This window comes from Ruditapes philippinarum, unplaced genomic scaffold (assembly GCF_026571515.1).
Source record: "Ruditapes philippinarum isolate M1 unplaced genomic scaffold, ASM2657151v2 ctg3751_1_1_1_1, whole genome shotgun sequence".
Taxonomy (NCBI): Eukaryota; Metazoa; Mollusca; class Bivalvia; order Venerida; family Veneridae; genus Ruditapes; species Ruditapes philippinarum.
In genome coordinates this window covers 86510-100879 of record NW_026856056.1, presented here as the reverse complement: position 1 = coordinate 100879, position 14370 = coordinate 86510, and the positions used below count along the sequence as shown (strand labels likewise).

Genomic DNA, 14370 nt, shown 5'->3' with positions numbered 1-14370 from the left:
TGTCCTTATAATGTTTATTCATTACCGTAAAGATCCTCTGTTAAAAAGGTTTATTTAAGAAGAAATCAGATAGGAATTTAGAGGTTGTCATTGATATTTGTATATAAAGATATAGGTCAATGGAATTTGTACAAATTTTATTTTGTTTATCTTGTGGCCGTGGTGGCCTTGACATTTTGTCGATTGACTTGATATAAATGAAAGTTCATTGTAAACTGTTACTGTTAGTATACTTGTAATTGCTCTACTCAATTTCACTTCTTTAGTAAATGAACTTTAACAACGTAAAAATACGCATTTAAGTTAATTCAGACATGTATAAGCGGTAACAACAGTGGTGTTTGAGATTTTATCAACATTCACAAGGTACACACATCTAAAATCATATTTATTTTAACAGAAAAAAAAACATCTGCATTTTTTAATAACAGGGCCGTGATAAAAAACTGTCTTATGTTATTTCTGTTATAAAATCATTCATCTCTGAACTTCAAAATATTTTGTTTACTTTACATTTCATTTATGTTCTTGAAATAAGACATTAACCTCTGGCAATTCTAGTTAGATTTTTAATTAATACTTTTTTAAGACGTGATTATATTTCTATCTCATAAAATACATTACTTTTAATGAATTCTCAAGAAAAGATCAACATAATATAAAGTGAAGATGTTAAGTGGTGTTTAAGAATCAAATTTTAATATCAATATTCCGCCAGCGCTTTATTTCTCCTCTGCCAAGGTAAAATAATGAAGGGCGTATACATGTTTTTTTTTTAAATTTTGGCAACTTAACAAATCTAAAGCAATGTTTGAAATAAAAGTAAATCAATGATGGTCTGTTTCCCTTCGGAATCATCTTTTTTAGTGAAGTCAGGAAATGGTATTCCACTCTTTTTCTTAGTTTTCGATATAAGGACAATCTCGTTTAAATTGCCTCTCAGCTTTATCTTTGATGTTTGCTATATTTACATGTAATAAGGAAATAAGTGCTAAGCCTCATCACCTTTTTAGTTTTGTTGGAGTTAATCAATATTGATAAAATTGTAGTTTTCAATCAAATAAAAATAATGTTAGCTTTAATGAAATGGAAATCTGCGTGGAAGGTAAAACAACAAAGAATACCAGTATCGTATTTTTACTGTAACTTAAATTACATCGTCATAAACTCTGGTGTTCATTGTCATTCGGACTTGTTTGGAACTTCATATATACATTATTTAGTCGCTGAAGACGGATTGTAATGTCTTTTGTGCGTTATGTTCAATTTCTTATTATGAATAAATGTGTACTGTTCTATTCAGAAATATTTACTATTGTAATAGGTCTGAATAAAGAACAGTCATTCGTTCAGGGAACAAGTATATAGTATTCTCAATTAAACATATTGTTAAATATAAGATACTCATATGTTTGAACCTCGTATTATAATAAATAAAAAAGTCATTGTGAACGTCGAAAGAATAGTTTTGTTTTCTTTGAATTTATAACCTAAATAATTAAATAGGGAAATTAAAAACTGTCATAGAATTACTACTTACTTGTTGAATTATTGGAAACTTGTTTTCATCTAGTATAAAAAGGCTTGCTTGTTGCGTGGTAAATATGTAATAACAGAACACCGGTATTATATGACTGCCAGCGCTAAAGTGTAATTTAGCGTGTTTTTGAAAGATACCTATTGTAACAATATGAAATATGAAATACTTGTTTATTGTTTTTGACTTTGTGTATTTAATGCATAGTTTTAAATTAATTTTGAACTTTGTGTACTTAATGCATAGTTTTAAATTAATTTTGAATCATGCATTGTTATACTATAAGAATTTCTAAATCATTGACAGACTGTTCTTACTGTTAACCTAGAGATATACCTTTGATAAAAGCTCCTTGTTTTCTGAGAATGATATGTTACTTGAAGTATTTATATAATCGTAAATATTGTTTTGAAAAATAACTGTTTACTGTTTTGTTTTAATTTCTTCTTTCTTTTAACTACTAAAGATACAAGCTATCTCATAGTTCTCCAACGACTGTAAGCGTCAATTGATGCTTAACACCTGACTTGTTCATTAACAGGTCACCAGTAAGTAATGATAATCGAATTGGTCAAATGTCCAACTGACCGACAAAACACCTAATTTACCTTCGATCGTTTAACCGACCTTTTAGTAATCTTCTTTTCGTCAGTCAGACTGAATTAGAGAAAATTTACGAAAAGAAGATCCGTTTTATATCAGGTGGTTATCAGCGTTGAATGTAGAACTTTTATCACCTAACTAATATTATGATAATAATAATGAGTCTGTTATACATATATGTGTATGTAATTCATATTGTATGTTTTGTTTATAGCATATTTTATGCAGTATTTATTGCAGATGGTTGTAGGTATACAATGTAATTAGGACATATAGCAGTACTGTTATGTAAGGTGTGAAAACGAATATTCTGAGAGGTTGTGTTGCGGGAACATTCCACATATGCTATATTCCAATCGGCTATAATAATGCTTTTACTCGTAACACAAAACTGCAGAGTAGAAAAAGAAACTTGAGATAATGAAATATAACAAAAATTGAGTAAAAAATACTTCTACCACCACTACGTACACTACATCACAACAACGCCTAATAAAAATTTGTATGAGAGATAATTACAGGAAGTAACAGAAATTTCTAATATAATTTATACATTTGTATGCATGAACAAACTTTACAAGTTATAGTTGAAACACAAAGTTTAATATCAGCATTTCATTTTTTTTTTCATTTAACTCATTTACATTTTATGTTTTTTTTTATTATATCGTGTAACGCGGAACTATACTGACAGGTTGAAAGCGTAAACAGACAATTAATGTCAGTTGTTTCTAGGTAAATATTTGATAAATAGATTTGGCTTTGTACCTGGTGTTTACTATCTCCATTTTATAACTTTGCGTTACAAAATTAGAACATTGAACTTTAAAAAGGAAGTTTTTAAGTTCAATGTTATTTAAGTTATATTTTTATGTGGAGTCGAATGATCATATTTTGATGATAGTTCATGTATATGAAATTATTACTTTGATGGAATTGTAACAAAATACAAGCTCATGCTCACATGCTCACGTTTATTCGTCGTTACCACGACAAACTTAATAAAACAATATAAACACAACAATATAAACACATTTTTGTTCATTCATTGAATGACATAGTAGTCTCTTTTTTTACCTTTTAGTAGAAATAAGTCTTTATTTTTTTTAATAAAAGATGTAAGGATTGATTGTTTTATGCTGTGATGTATCAGTAGATACAGATTTGCCATAATATTGATCTTCTATTATTACATTTTCATATAACATATGGTGCCTGCAGCGTGCAATGGATTCTATAGCTAATATAAATGAAATAAAGTAAATATTCATTTTGGTCTAGACACTTGCGATATGTTTGTACTTTATATATATATAACGTATCTCAGATATAAATAATTTCTAATTAATTCGCAACATAACCTTACTTTGTGCCATTCACTGAATGTACGAATAAAAATATTCTTTTTGCTTAATTTGATATTCATGAACATTCGTGTTTTGTAATCACACTAGTGGTTAAATTGCCTGTGTGTTTTCTAACGAGTAAATTGGTGTGGCTGTAGACGAAGTGCGTAATAGCAAAATATGATGTCTAAAGCCCCAGTCACACTAGAGCTTACGAGCAGTGAAGACCAGTTCACAATCACCAGTGACCTCTGGTCGCAGACAATCTTTAAAACGTCTTACGACGGTCATCTGTGATCTTTGGCAGTCGCAGGTTATCTTATTTAGGTCCCACGACCAATTTCAGTCGTAGAGAGGTTTTTGAGCTTGCACAAAAACCTCCTTGCGATCAAACAGGTCGCTAGTGATCTTAAAAAGTCTTAAGGCTGTCGCACGATGGTCGTTCGGAAGTGCGACAATCTTACGACAGTCTTTACAAATTGCCACTAGTCACTGATAATCCTAAGTAGTCTTTAGTAATCGTGTGATGGTCGTACGACAAGTTGTAGGTGATCGCATGTTATGTCACGGGTAGTCGTAAGTAATCCCAGGCAATCTTGAGACCATCGTACGTTTACTTATGACCTGTCGTACGATTGTCAATGATGACTTGTCTTACGATACTCGCAAACGTAAATTTATCTGTGCAAAAATGGTTTTGGTCGCAGACAATCGCTGATGATCGTCAGTTTTACAAGTCGCCGGTGGTCGCAAGTAATCGTAAGCTCTAGTGTGACTGGGGTTTAAGTTGACAAGATATTGGAAAATAACCGCCACCATGTATAATTGGCGCTATATTTTGTCGATCCTAAATGACCTCTAGTCTGATAGTATTCAAAATAGGATTTTAATTGCAATAAATCTTTATCTCGCTGAGTTTGTTTACTGACATTCTGTACAATGCTATACTTTCTTTACTGTTTAAAATAGACTTATTTACATATGATATTCCTAGATGTAATGAACGTAATTGTATTTTCTCGCAAGTTTACCGATTTAATTAATGTACTGTACAGTACAGGAAACTGACATGTCAATTTTTATAACTTCATATGAAAGAATATTTGGTTAAATAACATAAGTTCTGTTCAATGTTTCTAACGTATTACAAAGTATATAAAATTCCTGATATTGGCGATAAATCAGTGTCAAGTTGGTAATGTATATTTTGTATTTTGCTATGCAGAATGATTTATTAAGGCTGTTATATAAACAGCATGCAAGGTAATTTCAATACTCAACTATAATGCTGTATTAAGTGCAAAAACATGCATTTTATTTTTCCCATTATAATTATGTTCTCCGGATTTTCAGAGATGTCATAATAAAATTGCAATGTGTATTTAATAACAAAATACCAGTAACACAGCCAACATAGGTATTGCCTGGCACTTCATTAATTTCCGTAAAGGTCAGGTGATAAACAGTGGTATCTAATGAATATATCGATATCTTTGTCAACTTCACACGTCAATGAGTTGTAGTGTATTGGTATAAATGCCTGACTACTGATCTGAAGTTCCCTGGTTCGATGTTATGAGGACATGCTTTTTTATTTCATTTTGAAATTTACTGGCAAGAATTAATTTGAAATCGTTTTACTACATCTGATTTTAAGGATACCTTTTAAGTAGTGGTTTTTTATACAATTTTATTTTTTATTCATTACATTATCTTTAATTAATAAAAAGGACAGCACGTTCATAATACAAATTGAAATACTGCACAGATAGAATACACAACCAAAAATCAAAACCAAAAATGGCAATTTAAAATAAGAAAAGGAAAAACATAAAAGTGGCTAAACCAGGATTTGAACCTACGAGAGTACGTCTATATTCTTGAAGTGATAGCGCTAAGAGGGATTTGTAATTTAGACCATTTAACAACTGGTTATATACATTCATATCGATTTACAAATATATAGTAACGTTTACGGAATTTACCGAATATGGGGTCAAATGCAAGAGTGCCAGGTCAATGTTGTTGGACAATAGAAACAGTGGGGTTTACAGTGCAGAAAATGTCTGTGGTTATGTACTTTGTAATACGTTTGTGCTGGAAAACATTTTGTTAGAATTGACCAGAAACATTTTCTTTAGGTAATGGAACAATGCAAATTAATCTATTTTATATCATTTCCAACCACAGTGTCTTTCTCAATGATAAAAAGAAAACAAATAAAAATACATGTATAGACATTTCTCTACCTTAGAAATGAATCTTTAGTCTCTTTTAGTCATAAGTCATTTAAAATAAGGAAATAAGCATTGTTGCATTCAAGCAAATGATTTGTTTTCAGGCACTTAATTGTATTTTATTAATTTACTTATTTCAAATTTATTATATGTTGTACTATTCATACAGATAATGTATTCTGTATACACAATAAAGGCATTAAAAAGAAGAATGTGAATAGTAATTATGTAAAATACAAAATATAAGAAATAATAATAAGACGTACTATGTTTGACAATTTATTAACAGATAATTCATTTGTAAATCTAACGACCGGACACAAACTCGAACATTTAATGATAGAATTTCCACGTAATATGTCTAAATGTATTATTATTGTATATATTTGATAAACAATTTACTTACGGTACTTACACAAAGATAAAACATGTTACATGACCATGTTGTGTCGGGATGTTGGCATTTACCAATACATTCGCCAATATTTGGTGACCAAAGTTTTAAAACTATTTCAGATACATTAGTGTGGTAAATTCAATTACAATGTAATCTGTTTTGATTGCTGTTAATTTTAGCATATGTTACCGTATGTAAACTGTTACAATCAATGCTTGGGATGCAATATAGAAACTTGTCGTACATCCTTGTCATATCTCACAACAGATTTCTCTGTTCCTATATTAATCATATCATATGTTAACATTTCATAATAAACATTTCATATCAACTGTGTTGTATATGGTATTAAGTAGTTTATTAATGCATGAAAAGTGCATTTAATCTTATTATCAAGATAAAAAAGATATTGCAGAAGATTGTACAATATCATTGTTGCTACCTTTTTATTTTGTAACTTTTCTTTTTCAAAACATTGATTCTTTTTATGTGCAGTATACTTTTCTCCAATCAGCCGAAAATCAAAGTGATATATATTTTATGTATGTATATATATATATATATAACATATCTTGAATGTGTGCAGTTAGCCGTTATTAGAAAGAGAAATCTACTCAGCTGTCAGGTGTGGTATATAACGAAGTCCATGTACTTCATTTTTTAAGTGATAGATAACAACATTGCTTATTCCGTTGAGACAGATATACAACTGTTATTCAGTTAGATATAAAAACTTGCATCCTGTTCATATAAAACATAAAAAATGAAAATAATTATGACTGGTATAGACCGGTTTTATAGCATCACAAACTATTTTTTCTTTATCTGGACTTGCTTTTAAAACTTTTCAAACTGTAAGTTCTACATTTACAACAAATATTATGAATATCTAATTAAAATAAGGTAAGAAGTAGTCATAAATCGTAGCGTGATGATAACGATTTATTTGGTATATTATTTATGAGTTATTTACCCCCACAAGAGATATTCATCTCACAACAAAACAAAGTAGAACATGTGTTGTTCATAGTTTGATGAACTCTAATGAACACCGTCAGTTAGGCTGATTTTCAAAATGTTCACATATCAGCATATTTTCTTGAGAAGGCAGAGTTAATTACTTACATGTCGAATTCATTGTATCGCGTAAGTATGATATTTGAAATTCGTTTTTGAAATCAGAGTTTTAAAAATTCTTTATTTTGTTTTCGTTTCGTACTCTACTTCTTGTAGATGAAATTGGCAATCGTTCAGAAATTATTGAAAGCTTCCATGTGCTGTGACAGATAACTTTCCTTTATTTATCTATTAATTTATTAATGAGAGTCCCTTTTTTACTCATTTTCTTTTTCTCTTAAATCTAGATTACAACTTAGCATAATTTACATAGTGTTGTCACCCTTTACGTTATGTCAATTCATATTTTCATGTGACTCAAACTTAAAAGAGATAATAATTGAACTTTGTATGGAATATTTTGCTTTCTAACATACGACTTCTTACATCAAGTTATATCTTCACAGTAATCATATTTCTTTGGCACTGGTATTATAAAAATCAGTACACAAGACAATTTAGTTAAAAAAACATACTTCAGTTAAATTAGATAAAATATTTTAGGATTTTCTTTTAAATGACATCTTTTGGAGTATTTACCTATATCACTTCACAATGTCTGTTCAAGCATTTAACAGCAGCTTATTGCCTAGTTGACCAAGGTCTGTCCATCTTTCTTAACTTGATAAAAGTTCGTTAACAATAGTCATTAACATACATTCTCGTTGACACCTTAACAGTAAGAAAACAACACAATGAGGAAACGCCGGAAATCGGGAAATATGTAAATCACAAAAATGCGTGTCTTGTTGGATTAACTTGTTTCCTTATTCAGTCGGGAATTTGAAGCGTGTAGACGTTGTTCAGATCGCTCAATAAACAAATGACGCAGTAGAATTTACAAATCTATCTTATATCTCGGCAGCTGTCGTATCATTTAGCTGTTTTGCCGAGGTTTAAAATCTGTTTAAATGATAACCTTAAAAACAACAACCTTAAAAACAACAATATTTTAGCTGATATGAATTAAAAATAAGATAAAGTACATTTCAAACATGTTTTGAAATAACGGTAAGATCACCTTCACAAATGAAGAATTAATGTTGAATTAGAAGTGGTGTTGTTTCGATGACGCAAACTTATATTAAAGTATATGTTATTGAAAGGAAAGGGAAATAAAATCATTATATAAACGTATAAAACAGCTGTTTTATTATTATGTGGATGTTGCTTTGACAATTGAAAACAAACTGTTTTGTTTCTGAGTTCCGAAAGGTTAGTTGATATGAGTTTAAATAAATGCTAATTTATTTAAAATATAAAAATAAAAAGTCTCTTGGAGATATAGGGACTATTGTTGAGTGTTTTGATGGGTTGTATCACTCGAGTTGATTTCGCAAAATTTTATTCCAACAAGCCCGTACGTGCGGCAAGTGAGAATTTATCTTTACGAAGCCGATGATAGTGATACGATGCAGCAATCATAAACAAGACACCTAATAAGTCTTTGTTATTTACATAATATCATCATATGGTGTTCATTTGAAGCATTGTACCATTGTTGATATCTCGGTATCTGTGCATTAAATAATTGTTAATGAAATCATTATAGGCAATAAATAAAGAGATTGATGTGAGCTCATTGTGTAAACATGAAATCAGACAACGTTAGCCTTCATCTAGCCAATTTATCGCTAGAAAAACACTGTTCTTATAAAACTATTTTGCTCGCAAAACTTGTAGGCAAATATTATTCTAAGGACCATCCGTTCCCTAATAAAAATCCATAGGAAAAGATTCATTTTTAATCGAAGATTCAACAGTAGTTCTCTCAATAATCTACCAATCTGAGTAAACTTTGCCTTTTTAAAAAATAATGTAATAAGAAAAATACATACATGTATAGTGCTTTGCAAATGTATGATTTTGTGTGTATTATTTAGGGCCACTGTTATTATATCAAATGCCATTGTATTTCTTAAATACTTGAATTATTGTTTGCATTGTACAATAAACAGAAATAAAAAAGAACGATACGTCGGCAACAAAAGATATAAAGGTAACAAAAAAAAAAATCTACCAATCTGCCCTGTCGGACACTGATGTTTATGGTGTCTAGAACTTTTTAGCTCACCGTCGTACGTCCACAATTGCTTGTGAACACTCTAGCGGTCGCATTTTTGCCTCAATCATCATCAAACTGGTCAGGATGCTTATCTAGTTGAAAGCTCGGATGAGTTCGAACATGGCTCATCTCGGATGAAAAACTAGGTCACAAGAGCTAAAAATAGAAAAACCTTGTGAACACTCTAGAGGTCACATTTTTGACCCAATCATCATCAAACTTGGTCAGGATGTTTGTCTAGGTGATAGCTCGGATGAGTTCGAACATGGGTCATCTCGGATGAAAAAGTAGGTCACAGGAGCTATAAATAGAAAAACCTTGTGAACACTCTAGTGGTCACATTTTTGAACCAATCTTCATCAAACTTGGTCAGATTGCTTGTCTAGTCAATTGCTTGGATGAGTTCGAACATGGGTCATCTCTGATGAAAAACTAGGTCACAGGAGCTAAAAATAGAAAAACCTTGTGAACACTCTAGTGGTCACATTTTTGACCCAATCATCATCAAACTTTGTCAGGATGCTTGTTTAGATAATAGCTCGGATGAGTTTGAACATGGGTCATCTCGGATGAAAAAGTAGGTCACCGGAGCTAAAAATAGAAAAACCTTGTTAACACTCTAGCGGTCACATTTTTGCATCAATCATCATCAAACTTGATCAAGATGCTTGTCTAGGTGATAGCTCAGATGAATTTGAACATGGGTCATCTCGGATGAAAAAGTAGGTCACCGGAGCTAAAAATAGAAAAACCTTGTTAACACTCTAGTGGTCACAATTTTGACTCAATTGTCACCAAACTTGCTCAGGAAACTTGTCTATGTCATTGCTGAGAATAAATCGAACATGGGACATCTCGGATGAAAAACTAGGTCACAGGAGCTAAAAATAGAAAAATCTTGTTAACACTCTAGTGGCTACTGTTGTGATCCAAATATTCTGTTAATTGGTCTGAAAGTTTGTTTTGATGATTTCTAAGTCAAGATCGAACATGGGTCATCTTGGATGAAAACCTAGGTCACACGGCCCAAATATGGAAAAACCTTGTTAACATTCTTGAGGTCATATTTTCGACTCAATTATCATCAAACTTGGTCAGGATGCTTGTCTAGGTAATTGCTTGGATGAGTTCGAAATCGCATGTGAAACTAGGTCACCGGAGCTAAAAATAGAAAAATCTTGTTAACACTCTAGTTGCTACTGTTTTGATCCAAGTATCTTGGAAATTGGTCTGAAAGTTTGTTTTGATGATTTCTAGGTCAAGTTTGAATATGTGTCACCTGGGTAAAAAACTAGGTCGCACTGCTCAAATATGTATAATCCTTGTTAACACTGTAGTGGTCACATTTTTGACTCACCTGTCATGAGACTTGGTCAGAATGCTTGTCTAGGTAATTGTTTGGATGAGTTTGATAAGTCAGGTGAGCGATCTAGGGCCATCATGGCCCTCTTGTTTTAAAAAATGTTTAAAGCCGGCGAAAAACAGTTATAATAATGAGACGAAAACCTTCAATTCGGCGTCACGTTCATTAATTCTCAAATAAAAGTACAAGTCTGATAGACAAGGTCATTCCTTTGAGGATATCAATTTATATGGCATTACACCTTACTTGAAATAAATAGCCAGTAGATACTTCCAGACGAATTTAATGACATTTGTGCCATATGTTACAATTACAATTTCTATAGTAGACGACGTATTCTTTGTAGAAGAATTAGCTTTTTTTCGTTCATATATTTGTTTGATTTCTTTACATTTACATTAGGCAGACAAAAGAAAATCATATAATCTGCCATTAATTAGACTTCTCAAGACAGAATGAAGCCTAGAGATATATTATTAAAACAAGTAATGTATAACACGAAGTTTCATGTAAAATATAATTGTAATCTGATAAATCATATCTCGTTGTAAGAAGTAGCTAAATGTATGTATTGATAGATAAATTTCGTTATCTTTTCCTGTCAATCTTAGCATACAATCGATTTTTATGTATATAATACTTAACATAAAATATCCGTTTTCACCTTGAATTTGTTTAGATAGTTATCATGACAAACAGATTTAAGGCCCACTTGATCTTTTAATGTTTTAATTGTAATATGAATGATTATCCTGTAATTTAATTTACATTTTCAAAACTGTGATTTACAAATCAATAAATATAAGTTTCATTCGTGTATACTTAATTTTGTAGGCTTATTTTACGATCCCTTGTAGCAATTAAGGAACTGTTAAGTTTAACAAAACTGCATAGACAACTATATGGTTGTTGTTTTTGATACGTGTTGTATTCAAAGAAGGTTTTTCTGCAACAACATTTCAGTATACATACAAATAGACTATACTTTCCTATTTAAACATTTTCTAAGTAATGTATTCTATAGTGGCGTTGTTGCTTGTTGTATTGTTCTGGCTACACTGTAGATGTAACATCTGTTGTTGTTAACGGTATGCCAGGTATGTTACATCAATATTATATAGACAGGTTTTTCACTGGCTTATACGATATTACATGTTAACTGTGTATCGGATAAAGATGTTGGGATATATTCTATTATAGAATTTGTGTAAGACAATTTACGTAGTATACTACTAGTATTGTTTCATGAATTCTGAGAAAAATACAAAGTGATATTATTAATTAAAGGGATAAATATTGTGTTTTAATTATCAATGGTAAGATAATTCATCATTGATTATTCTAAGGTTGGTCACAATGAATATTAATTCATCATGATGCACTTTAATCAAATGATAAATTATTTATAAGATTGCTATTAAAATGTGGTATAATTTAGTTATTTGAAACAAATCAAATGGCACATATATCATTTTAATGGTACTTATTTGCAGTTGTTGCGAATAATTTATAAATGTTCATTTTTAAACAATGTGTATCATTGGAAATATGTTTTGGGTATTTGAATTTCATGACTATATTGTGTATATTGATAATATTGATAAAGTTAATTGTTTATGGATCGTTTTGAGGATGTATATAGTTATTCTATATTTTAAAAACATCGAACATCAATTATTTACACCACTTGTCGCTTATACATATATTCGCATTAAAGCATTTTAGAGACAAAATATACATGTATACAGTTTAAGATCTAAATAAGTTTTGAAAATATAACACCACATTCATCTTTGTTTTGCTGTCAATGGTAAAATGAATAAATATAAGGTATTTATTCAAGATGACCTTGAAACATGTTTATCTTATATAAAAGACAAAGAATATGCATAGAGTACTTTTAACAGCGAAGATAAAACTATAAAATTGGTTTGTCTTTCATAGTTAACTAAGACGATTGCTACTTTGTGTATTGTTTGAGAGTATATGGTTATTCATCATTCAGTATATTTTATATGTTAATTCTGTTATTGTAAAACAAAACGAATGCATTATCAAACAAGTCAGGATAATAAATGACATTATTGCATGAATGTTAGGATATTTTCTTTTGTCTTCATTGTTGCTATGGCAACGTAAATCCGTCTTAATAATCTTATAATGATTATAAAGACGATATGTAATATAATAATTATGTAATGTCAGTGGGAAATTATACGGTAGTTTGGTTTCAGTTCTTTAAGGACCTTCATCAAAGTATATTTGATATCAACATTTATTGAATTTCCTTCATTGTTTTAATGAGTACACGCGATATTAGTGTCTTGGATTTAACGGTAATGACGATAATCCCCCCTTTTTTTTGGACCCAATTCTTTTTTATAAAATATATTTATCATTTGCATTAAATCAACATAATATGATATAAATCATTGCAAAATGAAAATCCATACACACTTCTGTAGAAGTCGCAAAAATATTACTAATTGTTATCTCTTTTGTAAAAGTAGTTTTCCGCAGATATTATTTTTCAGGTCTATTCTAATTCATAGCGTCTAACATTTAATTCATTTTTAGATGTGTATATATCTCAAGAAATTTTGTATTGTGGTGACAAAATGATGGCGTTTTTTTAAAATGTCTGTATTTAAAACATGTTTTTAGGTGGTTTATAGAAATATATAAGTGAAATATAAAACTGATAATTCCACTGTTTGAAACAGTGAAATTATCAATTTGGTAATTTCACTGTTTCGAATTTAGGCCCCTTACGTTGTTTCAGTGAAATATCAGCATGCACAGTGCTGGAAACCAACTTTATATATTTCATCTCGTGAACACCAAAAGTTTTAATTTCACTCGTGACTGCGCCACTCGTGAAATATACCTTTTGGTGCTCACTCGATCAAATATATTCCGATCTTACAATGACCTCTATATATTTTGCAACGCTCACAAGTGTGCAAGCAAGTACAGTCTGTACTGTTGACATACCATTTTTTAGAAGATCCATGCTAGTAGAATGATTAGTTTGTTACTCAAAATTCAAAAGATCTCAAGTGCATTACACAAATTAAAAACGAAACCACATGTAAAATAATCAAGGATAAAACGTTAATATTTTATGTCTGGGAAATGGGGCAGATATATTGTTCACATATTATACGCTTTTATTGGTTAATGATTCGCTGTGTTCTCTATTTGTGTTTAATGTAGCAACTGGTAAATTGGTATGCCAGGTATGTGTAGATTACATGAATATTATATGGAAAGTGTTCACGTGCGAGCTATTGCGTAGAATAACCACAAGTAGCTAATATACATGGTACAAGATTACGCGTTGAATAATGTTTATAGATTACTACTTCTGTAGCATTTTCACATTTCTCGTTATATATCATAGGATCTGAGCAGAATCTAGGTGACTTTTTACAGCTAAAATATATCTTTAATGTATTCAGATGTAAGTCAAGTTACTCAAAGATGTTTTACATAATGAACTTGAGAAATGTTTTGATACTCTATACACAGTGGTTGAAATGTTATTCTTGTATATAAACCTTATTTTTAAAAGATGTTTCTAAAACATAATCATAATAACAGAGTAAGATTTCTACATAATATGAATGTATCAACGGTACATATGAGATATATATTATATCAGAGTTATCCTTCTACAAAAGAAATGATAAAAGCAGAATAAAAG

At 30.4% G+C, this 14370-nt stretch overlaps 1 protein-coding gene across 5 annotated transcripts in view; it reads left to right on the top strand.

Moving 5' to 3' along the window:
* Nucleotides 1-14370, top strand: part of LOC132745265 (uncharacterized) — a 68132-nt gene that overhangs the window by 50189 nt on the left and 3573 nt on the right. Inside the window, exon 1 of one of the 5 annotated variants that reach the window (XM_060734134.1) lies at nucleotides 11851-11980. The exons of the other annotated variants lie outside the window; for them this stretch is intronic. The gene's annotated coding sequence lies outside the window, so the exon portion shown is untranslated. Of the gene's footprint in view, nucleotides 1-11850; nucleotides 11981-14370 lie in introns of those variants that run through there. 5 annotated transcript variants of the gene reach the window in all.